The 11,795-nt window shown below is 40.6% G+C and overlaps 1 long non-coding RNA gene across 1 annotated transcript in view; it reads left to right on the forward strand.

The window, feature by feature from the left end:
* Window positions 1-10,679, forward strand: part of LOC132343182 (uncharacterized) — a 35,911-nt gene extending 25,232 nt beyond the window's left edge. Inside the window, exons 2-3 of the long non-coding RNA XR_009491888.1 lie at window positions 6,721-6,870; window positions 10,313-10,679. This is a non-coding gene — a long non-coding RNA (uncharacterized lncRNA). The remainder of the gene's footprint in view (window positions 1-6,720; window positions 6,871-10,312) is intronic.
* The last annotated feature ends 1,116 nt before the right edge of the window (window positions 10,680-11,795 follow it).

Consider the following 11,795-nt stretch of genomic DNA (forward strand, 5'->3'; position numbering starts at 1 on the left):
TCCTTGTTTGGATGAAGAGACAGAAACCTGGAGAAAGTGATTTACTATTTCAAAGTGACAACCCAAACCTGGACAATTAATTGTAAAAATGACTTTGATTCAGGCTGTATGCATGTCCTACCTACCCACGTGGGCTGGTCCAGCTCCTGACTTTACAAAGCTCTTACCGCCTAGACAGGGCTAAGTGTGCAGGTTAGATCTCCTAACATCCAATGCCACATTTAACCACAGTACTTCACTGCTTTCCCATTGTTAATTAAGTGTGTAATGACTATATTAAAGTTAGTTTCAGGTTCTAATTTATGACACAGTAGTTATGTTTTAATGTACACTTTATGGTACATTGGAGTCCCTGAATAATCAGTGTGTACTCCCTCTAATCCTGCCTGGTTTATATACTTGGAGAAAATTTTATTATTTTAAACAATTATAAGGATTTATAGTTCTTGAATCTTTGCTTTTGTGAAATATTTTTGTTCATGTCTACTATTTACTTGAAGCCAAGTCCTTTGTCAGGAATACAGCCTCTAATTATAACATTGTTCCTGTGGGAAAATGTAATTTGCTTTTCAATGATCCACTTTATGACATGGTCTCTAGGAATGTGCTGTCTGCAATAAAAAGCAAGTAGAGACTGCAGACTCCTGTAACTTCTTGCCAATTGCCTGGCATGGTAAGACCAGTGTTTATAAAGTAGCTCTAATTTTTTTGTTGGCGTGTGAAATTCAAGCTAGGAAATAATGACACATTTCACTGGGATGGAGTGTGTGTGGGGAGGGATGGGCTAGGAAGCAGACAAGGAAATGAGGAGGTTCCTTGGTTTGGTTTTCTCCACAGTCATCTCATCAGTAATCGAGTCCTGTCTGTTGTCCATAGTGTCTCTCACTTTGGTCCTCTCTTCCCAGAAATAGAATGGCAGTTACAACAATGGGCAGCAAGTGGAGCGAGAGGGGCTCACAGTGCTGTGGGATGACGAGGCAGGCTCTGGGCGCTCCTGAAGGACTTCCTGTTGGAAAGGGAACACCTTCTCTTGGGGACTAGTCCTGCCTCCTCTGAGAGGAATTTCCTCATTGCTTTGCTCAGGGAAAATGTACAGTGATTCCCATTTAACACATGCGTGTGTAGGACAGGTATTCACCAAAGTAGAATATTTTCAGTGAAAAGCATCCTTCCTGATCATGGGCAACAGTCCTAGGGTCGGACCCCTTTAGCTCCTCACAGACTTTCTAATTTTCTTGACTCTGGCTTCCCGAGGCTTTTGCTCCAGCTTCCTTTCTGGGATCCTTTACCACTTGGTCCAAAACAGTCTAGATCATGCTTCATGATTAAAAACAAATAGTCCACTAAAAAGTAAGGAATCATAGAAGAAATTATAATGTAGAGTCTCTACCCCTGAACTCTGAATACTAGATCTGAATCCTTCCAGAGTCAGAGGTCACGGCCTTCCAGGATCCCCAGTGGTTCTCCCACCTCGGTTCCTGGTCTGCAGCCTTTTTGCAGGGGCCTGATTACCTCGCTTCACTAAGACAGATGTTAGCTCTCTTCCCTAGCTGAAGTTTGGGTCATAGCACATAAGCCCTCAAAAGACAGGCTTGAAGAAGGTCCGTATTCCTCCTCATACCTGCTCTCCACTAGCCCCTCTCCCCTATGGTCATAATCTGTTGGGATAATTACCCAATGGAAAACAATCTTTTGTACAGTGGAGCTGGATCTTTCCTGAGATTTAGGTTCTAAAGTCAGTGTGTAAGGAAAAATCTGTGTAAGGACTTAACTTTGGAAACCGTTTGGAGGAGAGCCACATTGCAGATGGACCCACCTTTCTCACGAAGCCTAGTAGAGCCTGGCTGGCCCTTCGAATTTGGAACAGGTCCAGCATTTCCTCAGCAGAACACCAGGTGAAGTAGCTGTTCTGTGTTTTCTTTTAACTTCAGAATTCCATTTACTGCAGTGAGATATTCATCTGCTTAAGGCACAGGGTCTGAAAACCGTGGAGGGCACAGCAGAACCTAAGTTCCTACCCACTCCTGCCGCAGTAGTGTCCATACTTTTTAACTAGCTTCTCACTCTCTTCCTTTGTCCTTTTCTCCCTCCTTCCCTTTCTCGGTGTCTATAGGTATAATCCTGTGAATTCTATGCAAGCCTGACGGGATGGCCTCAACATTATTATGCAAAACAGTTTAACATCTCAATATGAAGAACTTTATAATTCCAGAGAGAGTATATTTAGATTTATCTTTGTAGGACCCAAAAAGCCTGTTAAAGTGTCTGTTTTCCTCTCCAAAATTCAAAAGCAATATACTTCCAAAGGTAAATTCAAACTGTAGTCTGTATGTAGAGAAACAAGGTGTGCTAGAAGCTTTGAAATATGGCCAGCTTCTGGCTGTGGTCCTGTAAGCAGAGATGAGCTCTTACCCCACTCAGAGTACCTGGTTTCAGTGTTCCTGCTTCCCAGTGTCTCCCCCTGGAAACCCTGACCCTTCTCTTCATACTGGCCCAATGGCACCTCATACAAACCAGGCCTGGGACCTTCATGCAGGCCATTTGACCTGTCCAGAGTACTCCCACTATCTAGTTCCTCATCCCCTTCACTTTGCCTCCACTGAACCTTCCCAGCCTTTAATCCCTAGGTCAACTCCTGAGCCACTCTTGACCATAGTCTTTAATGCTCTTTCACCCTCTCAGTAATTGTACCATAAGATGTCTTGATGTTCGGCTAACATTAAAAATGTATCCTATGTATGTGCCAGGTACTGTTCTGAGAATTTTTGATGTGTTAACACATTTATTCCCCACAAGTAGATCATAAGGTAGCTATTACGCTTTCCACTTTATAGATGATGAAACTGATATACAGAGAGGTTATGTAAGCTGCCCAGTGTCACATGGTGAGTTAATGATAGAGCCAGGATTCAGGCCCAGAAGTTGTGATGCTGAAGCCTGTACTTTCCATCACTGTTGTACTGCCTCCCATTGGTGTGTGTGTGTTCAGCTGTGTCCGACACTTTGTGACCCCATGCACTGTAGCCCACCAGGCTCCTCTGTCCATGGGATTTTTCAGGCAAGAATACGGGAGATGGCTGCCATTTTCTACTTCAGAGGATCTTCTCAACCCACGGATCAAACCCACATCTCTTGTGTCTCCGGTATTGGCAGGCAGATTCTTACTGCACCACCTGGGGAGCTCCCAGGTGCTTATGTACAAACTCTGTTTCTTGTCTTTTTATGCAGTGTTTCTTCTCTCTTACTTTGTATAGCTTCCTGCAGAGCAGACCATCATGGTATATACATATGTTTTCATAGCAGTAAGGATTGTGCCTTGCATCAACAAATTATAGAATAATAATAATGTTAGAGAAGTTCAATAAATATTTATTGGATGATAAAAGGACAAAAGCCAAAATATAGATTCTTATCAATTACAAGAGTCTCTGGATGTGGTTTGGGCTTACTAAAAGATCCCTGCTGTTTCTCACCAACATAGTCTTAACAGTTACAAAGCATTTGAATATGATTTGACTCTCAGGACACTCCTGTGAATGTGAGTGGAGCAGATATCGTGCCTCTTCTACAGCTGGGAAAACTGAGCCAGACACAGAGAAGCTGGTTTGCCTCCGTCACCCTTAGTGGCGAGCTGACCCAGAACCCAAGGCTCCGGATTTCTAGTTCCGTAGCATTCAACCTCAGATTTTGCCCAGGGCTGGCTCAATCTAATGCAGACCGTGGTTTGGCTCTGGGTTTGTCCATTAATGAAACCAGGATGTTCTATTGTAAATGGATATAAATGGTAGCATTGAAAGAGTTGGAGTGTGGCGAGATAGGGAAGGACACACTGCATTCATACACCAGCCTCTGTCTAAGGGGACAGTACCCTCAGGATGATCATGGAAACAGGTTTAAATTAATGTCACGCTGTTCAACAATACCTTCTTCATTCATGTTGAAAATCAAGTGGTGGGAAAGGTGAATATCAGAAAAACATAGAAAATAATCATAGAGAGATAAAAAGTGGAGTCAGTCATGGGGAGGTTTCCATAATGCAAATCAGAGAAATTTTTATTTTGGAGGGATAAGGTAAAAAGAGGCAAATCTGTACTAACAAGTACAAATTCAAATCAAAGCCAGAATTTGAGCTGGCAGGCCTTGTTTGGAAACTCCTTTTGTTTATAATGTAGGTTTTCCCCCTTTATGAAGCAGATGCTTATACAAGCATTACCAATGTTGTCAATAATACTGTAACATTTGCCTTCCATCCCTTTGTTGCTCAGGGAACATGTTGGGTTTCGGCACATTTAGCTTTGCCATTTACTCCACAAATCGCAGCTGTGTAGTGCTACAACTAAGTCAATTTTACTGAGAATAAAAATTGAAAAATATTCTCCTAACAACCTTTCTAGTGATCATAGGCCTGAAATACTTTGGCGAGTCTTTTTTTTTTTCCCTCAAACAACTTGGTTTCAGTACAATGATGCTTCAATAAGAATCTTCCTGCAAATTTAATTCAAAAGGGAAGGCTTTGTTGTTATTAAACACAATGGCAGTTTGTACATCTCCACATCATTATGTTGCTTCTCATTATGGTAATTCATTTGCTTCTGCTTTGTATGGATATCAAATAAAAATCACTCTCGCTCCTGGCAAGTGATTGCCATTATGGTAACACTCTGGGAGCCCAGCTAAGCGGTACTTGGTGTCATAGCAAACACAATTAGCAAAATGGCATCCACAGTGGCTTTATGGAATTGCCCTGTGGTGAGGCTCTGCGTTTTCTATTTAGCAGGGCTGTAGGTTACTGGGCTTTGCCGTGTGCCTCCTCTGTTTTCATCTTTGTACCATTTTCTGTTCAAATGGAACAACATGAGGCTTTTGTATGCATTTTACTTTCTCTCTGTTTTTTTTTTTCTGATGGGCTCTTCCTCAGCACTTGCCAGGCTCACAGAGCTCTGAGTTATCCTGCCTTCCTATGAGCCCTCGTTTCTCTAAAGAATGGTCAATGACAGCATCACCAAATGCCCACTATGTTATCTTTGTATATTTATTCATTTTGTTATTGTTGCTCTCTGTTGCCACTAGTTAGCAATTAGAGAGGTAATGAGTTTTTTGTATGAAGTTAAAACTTTAAAAGTCATTATTAATTCCCTCTATATTTAAAAGAGAAAACAATTTTCACTCTTCTGCAGTGGACAGATTTGGGTGGGGTTTCAACCATGGCTTAAGAACCTCAGTCAGTGAATAGCTCGATGAGGTTGGCAGCCCCTTCTCCCTTTTCGAGATAAAAAACAGACATGGTTCTTGGCTGAGCCTTGACAAAGAAGAGTGTCTGAATTTAGATGGAGTGTATGAAGGCACAGGGTTTGGCCTGTGTTTGCGGTTGACTCCTCCTCAGCCTTTAATATTTGTTTTAATATTTCTTGGAAGATTTTCCTGATGCCTCCAGGCAGGAATGATGCTCTGCCATTTAGGCCGCTTGTATATCTTTCTCCTGAACAACCAAGTCCTTTTTTCCCCTTCTTATACTTCTTATTCCTCTTTCTCCCCACTCCCCTTACTTCCCCCTCTTTCTGCTTTTCTGCTTCCTGATCAGAGAATCTGTAGCCTGTGCCCTGGGGATAATCCTATTTGGCTCTAAGAGGTGATTTATGGTTTGTTGAAGTTAATCAGAGACTCATATTTCTCCTCCAAGTGATTAGTTTATGCCAATGGATGTACAGTTTTGGCCAATGAAATCAGTCCTGAATATTCATTGGAAGGACTGATGCTGAAGCTGAAACTCAATACTTTGGCCACCTGATGCTAAGAACTGACTCATTGGAAAAGACCCTGATGCTGGGAAAGATTGAAGGCATGAGGAGGAGGGGACGACAGAGGATGAGGTGGTTGTATGGTATCACCGATGCGATGGACATGAGTTTGAGTAAGCTCTGGGAGTTGATGATGGACGGGGAAACCTGGCATACCGGAGTCCATGGGGTCGCAAAGAGTCAGACATGACTGAGCAACTGAACTGACTAACTGCTGGGAGACTTCTGAAACAGTTTTCCTTTTTTATTAAAGGAAATACATGTAAGAGAAACTTTTCTTTTTCTGCTTGTGTGTGAGGATGTGATGCCTGGAACTGTGGCAGCAATTTTGTGATGATTTGAATCAAGTCATGAGGATAAGAGTCAACATGCCAAAAAAGACTATGTGAAAAAACAGAAATAATTTGGATTTTTAATGAGTTTTTGAGTCAGCAAATTAGCCTACCATGAACTTCTTCCAGATGAAAAGAATGTTTCTTGTCATTTAAGACATTTTAGTCCCATTTTCTCCTATTTGTAGAACAAAACACCAAAATAAATACTCTGCTACTCTACTTTGTACCTTTAGAAATGGTCTTATTGGACATTGTTTTAATTAATTGTTTTAGAGTCTAACTTTTTCTTTAGATGGAAGTCTGAGGGTAGGTCTTATTAATTTTGCAGACCATGGCCCCTAGATTGGACCTGTTATGGACAGGCGCTCAACCAGTGCTTCATGTTCATCACTAGCCAGTCCAGACTCACTGGCTGAGCAGTTCTCCAGATTTTAGCCCAAACCTGTCAAAAAGGGAAGAAAAGCCAAATTAAAAATCTCTTGCACTTAAATGTAGAAATCAGATATACTGTCTTTTCTGCTAAATCAGATCTATGTTTTTCTAGATGAGCTACACCCAGTAACATTTTGTTATTGTACCTTCTTCAGGTCTTCCCTGGTGGCTCAGTTGGTAAAGAATCTTCCTGCAATGTAGGAGACATGGGTTTGATCCCTGGGTTTGGAAGATCCCCTGGAGAAGGAAATGGCAACCCAACTCTATTATTCGTGCCTGGAGGATTCCATGGACAGAGGAGCCAGGTGGGCTATAGTCCGTGGGGTTGCAAAGAATCAGACATGACTGAGGGCCTAACACACACACACACTCCTTCAGAAAATATGTTCCTGAAAAGTTATTCATAAATGTAAATTTTGTAAATATATTTTGATATGATTCAGTCAATATCTAAAGGAATCCCATGTCACCCACCCTTGCAAGCAAAAAAAAAATTATATATATATATATATAAAATGAAAGGAAAAATTCTCATTAGTCAGTGTCTAATTTATCAGGATTCTTAAGAATATGTATACAGAGGAAGCTCATCTTTTTATATAGAACTCAAATAGTTGAAGTCATTGCCCTTATGGGGGGCCTGTATTTTCCTTTTATGAAATGAGAAACGTGACAAATAGACAAGCTACCATGAAATTGATTTCGTTTCCAAACTTTCTAGGTTATATCATAGGATATAATATGCTTATTCAGCCCCAGTTCCTAAGTTTTTATCACTACAAAGTCAGCTTTTAGGTTAGTGATGCATCTTTTTTAAATTGAAAGAATGTTTAGAAGGATGGCTCCCAGGCTGATCCTTAAAGGCCTGTCCACGCTTAACCTGCTGACAGTAAAGAAAGTGTAATGGTGGTGGCTTCACCAAGCAGCGCCCGGTGTCACTGCTGTCAGCTGGGCCTGGAGGCCAAGTGGGGGCTCTTTCCCATTCTACTTCCACCTCTGGGGATGGTCTTTAAAATTAATTTTTTTTGTTATTTTAAAATTTCTTATTATGTATTTTGATCTACTGCTGGGGATTGGCTTTCCCTTGGCACAGTGGCCTGGCTCCCCACTTGCTTCCTGTCTCACTCCTCTGTGGAGATGAGACCAGGTTTTGGGTGGGAGCACAAATAGAGTGAAATGAAGGTGAGCCCTGACACTCCTGCCCCGTGCTCCCCATGGTCAAGTTCCAGCTGTCTCACTCCTGCCCTCTCCCCCCAACTCCCGCACCCCCTCCCCCAATCTTCCCTACTCACGCCCTTCCTCCCTCCCTCCCTCCCTCCCCACACTGCCACAGTTCTTCTCCTTGCTTCACCCTGTCAGGTCCACTCTGTTTTAAAGAAAGATAAGGGGTTGAAGTAGAGAGCTGAGGTTGGTTGATTGGAAGAGCTAAAGAGTTTTTGTTTAATAAGAAGAGGAGAGAGGAAGATACTTTTTTCTCTTTTAATATCATGCAATTCTTGATAGCCCCACATGCAGTTCTTCCCACCATTCTGAGTTTGCAGGCCCTCCTGTATCAGAGGCAGGGAGCTTTCTAAGCTGTGAAGATGCAAGTGTCTAGTGAAGGACTCTGAACGCTAGAGAGCAGTCCTCATCAGAGGCCTTGTAGTGCTGAGAGGGCAGAAGTGCTGATTCAGAGCTAAGGCTTTTATGGTTATTTTGAAACATTATTAGTAAATTGTAAAAATGTGTACAGATTCTTACAAAGCAGTCTCCTGAAACAAAAAACTAAGAGGGATTTAAATTTTCATGTACATGTGGATTGTACCAGTCATACCTATCTATTTCTCTCTGCACCCACTGCATCTTCAAACTCCACTTATTTTGGCTGCTACCTTATTTGTTCAGGCCATAACCAGCTCTCCCCTGAATTACTGTTGCTACTATTTTTTTCCTAAATATTTTTTTCATATGTCTTTCATAGAGATCTCAGATAAATACTGGACCATGTCAATCCTTGCTTAAAATCCTTCAAGCTCTCATGGTTGCTCTTAAGATAGGTTCCAAACTCCTTAGCTTGAAATACTACTTCTTAAGCTCATGAGATCAGGAAACATGTCTATCTTCTCTCCATATGTCTTTGAACCCAGCACACTATGAAATAATTAAGACTTTGTAAATTTTTATTTCAACCACATCTCCAAGATAACTTTAATTCTGTAGGGTGACTCCCTTACTGGAAGTCACTCAAGCATCCCGGCCATTGATATCTGGATAACCTAGTTTCTATGACCACTATAATAGAAGGTTGTACAAGGATTTTTTCACTGTTTTAGTGAAAAAGATATGCTTGTAGCCCATCGGCCAGATTAGATATGTTGTTCCAGCCTAACTGCAAAGGAGTCTGGGAAACACTGTCTTCTTGCATCCTCACAAAGAGGAAAAGGAAATGAAATTTGGGGACTATGTAGCATTGTACCTGCCGCAGTTAATCAAGAATGAACAACACAGACTTTTTGGAAATGTGCTCTCTGTATTATGATAGCCCTGTCTGAGCCATGGAGGTTTAATTTCAACCTATAAGTTGGATGAATGGTTTCCCTGAACGTCTCTGCTGTTTCCGCTCTGACATGCTTGTGGAACAGGAGTAGGCCTTGAATTTTTTGGAGTAAAGGACCATCTTTGCTATGTGGGCCGGAGGACTAGGAGCCCACGACTATTGGAGAAAGTGGTCTAGAGATTTCCATTAAAGGTGGTGGGAAGAGGTGTTCAAGATGAACTGACCCCACCGTTACACTGGAGACCCCTGAGAGCAAGGCAGGGACTCTGAAACTGGCCTTGGGGTTTGTGAGCTCCAGGAGTGGCAGCAGCAATAGTAGGCTGTTCTTAGCACTCACTACTGTACATGCCAAACTTTCACTGTATCTGTGGCCAACCTACTGACTAGTCTTGGTTGTGCCTTTAAGGCTATCAAGAAAGGGAAAAGTGTCTGTGCTTGGATAGAGTCTGTACAGAGTGAGCAGCCTGGGTGAGCACATTCTGTGATGACACAATGAGACATGAAAGCTTGGGTATTACAGCTTGGAGGGCAGAGTGGGAAAAGGGACAGGTAAGCACTAGGACTAACTCATGAAACATGAACCAGTGGTACAGAGTGCCAGGAATTACTTAGGGCGTGAAAAACCTATAGGAAGTTTTGTCTTCCTCTCATGGTGGGCATTTAAGAGTCTAGCATCACTATCATTTCGTTAGGACACGAAAAGAAATGTGACCTTATTTTGTAACTTAGTTGGTGACGTGGGACATTTAAGTTACAAATACAGGGCATATTGGAAGAGTACTTCACAGCCTCCACTGACATGCATTAGCCCTGACTTTGATAATAGAAATTACACTAGCAAAAAAGATGAAAAAGCAGTTTGCACAAAAAGTTAACTAGTAGTATTCATCATTGGTAATGATAAATAGCAACCACAATAACAATGACAGAAAACTTACCGTGACGGTAACAAACACCGCAAACGTATTTGTTCTTGATATTTCCTGGGTGCCCACTTCTCTTATTTTAATCTTTGTTTTGCTTTTAAAATTATCCAACTCATTTTAGTGTCAACTTTAGTTGCTGCAGTCATCAACTTGGAAAGCCTGTAGCCTTGGACAAAAGTGTCATTCGCTATGTTTGATATATTCAGCTCTGCATCAGTAATCTATTTGCAAAATTGTCCAATTTGAAAGTGACACATTTGATTCACTTGACTTTCCTTTTTCTAGCACAGAAAATTTGAAGGAATTCAAGAGGTGCTGGGCACTAGTCACCAAGGAGAAAGGACAATAAAGGGATGTGTAAAGTACTCAAGAGAAAATCGTTGTCTGTCATTAGTTGAACAGAATGAAGAGTCCTAAGAAGTTGAACTTCCCCAAACAAAAACCAATGACATTTGGAGGGGAATGAAAACTTTTAAAGTTTTTATTATTTACTTGTTGATTTATATCTAATATTTTAACATAATTTATTCCAGTTATTTAAGTACTATGCATTGATGGTAGAAAAATCAACAATAAAAGAAAAATAATTATCCATAATTCTCTTACCAAAGAGAACTACTATTCTTTTTTTTGGTATAATTCCTTCCATTCTTTTTGCAGTGTATATATAGATTCTTCTTTTTATTATTATATTTACAAAAAGGAGATAATTTTTACATAAGTAGAAATCCTAATGTTAAGCATAAGAGTGGTTTGAAATCCCATTGTAAATTCATGACCTAATTTTTGTTGCACTGTCACTGAATCTCTTTAAGATACCACCAGACATAAAGGATACCCAGTCCTGGCCTCAAAGAACTTATTATAATCTGAGGCAGGAGTCAAGGCAGATAAACATTTAAATTAAATCAAGGAGTACTTACTGACTAGACTGCAATAGTACAATATTTTTTCCTTTTTATATAAGTTAATTACAGTAAGAGGAACACTTAATACTTAATGTTCAGAAACTTTTTAAAATGATCCATGAAAGAGACTCAAACCAATGTAGACTTAAGATTAGAATATGTTACTGGAAGTCTTACATACAACGATAAATAGCATAAATGTCACATTCTTCCACTGTCTAGCTGTCTGACTTTGGGTAAGTTACTTAATATCTTTGAGCTACAGTTTCCTCATCTGTACCTTAGGAGAAATGATTCCCACCATTTGGGGTTATTATGAAGATTATATGAGATATATGTAGTAACATTTTTGGCATAAAAAATGTGCTTTAAGTAATGTAGGGACTACTATTATAAAGTGAATGAGGTGACTTCCTCTTATCCTGCTAATGCATGACTTAAACATTAGAACTGGCTGGAAAGTGTAGTAATTTGAATGTGCTGCAAACTCTGACAGAACAGTGTTTTAAAATCCGTGGTTGGGCCCATCTAAACAAAAGAATGGTATAAACTGTTAATGAGTAAACATCAGGCTCTTGAACATAAGCACCCTGAATTTGTAAACTGCTGGTCGAGGAAACAGTCTCACAGCATTTTAAAAACTTTTAGCAAGAGAAATCCAAAATCACTGCAGATGGTGACTGCAGCCATAGATTAAAAGATACTTGCTCCTTGGAAGAAAAGCTATAACAAAGCTAGACAGCACATTAAAAAGCAGAAACGTTACTTTGCCGACAAAGGTCCATCTAGTCAAAGCTATGGTTTCTTTAGTAGTCATGTATGGATGTGAGAGTTGGACTATAAAGAAGGCTGAGCGCTGA

Source organism: Bos taurus, chromosome 20 (genome assembly GCF_002263795.3).
Source record: "Bos taurus isolate L1 Dominette 01449 registration number 42190680 breed Hereford chromosome 20, ARS-UCD2.0, whole genome shotgun sequence".
In the NCBI taxonomy this organism is placed as follows: domain Eukaryota; kingdom Metazoa; phylum Chordata; class Mammalia; order Artiodactyla; family Bovidae; genus Bos; species Bos taurus.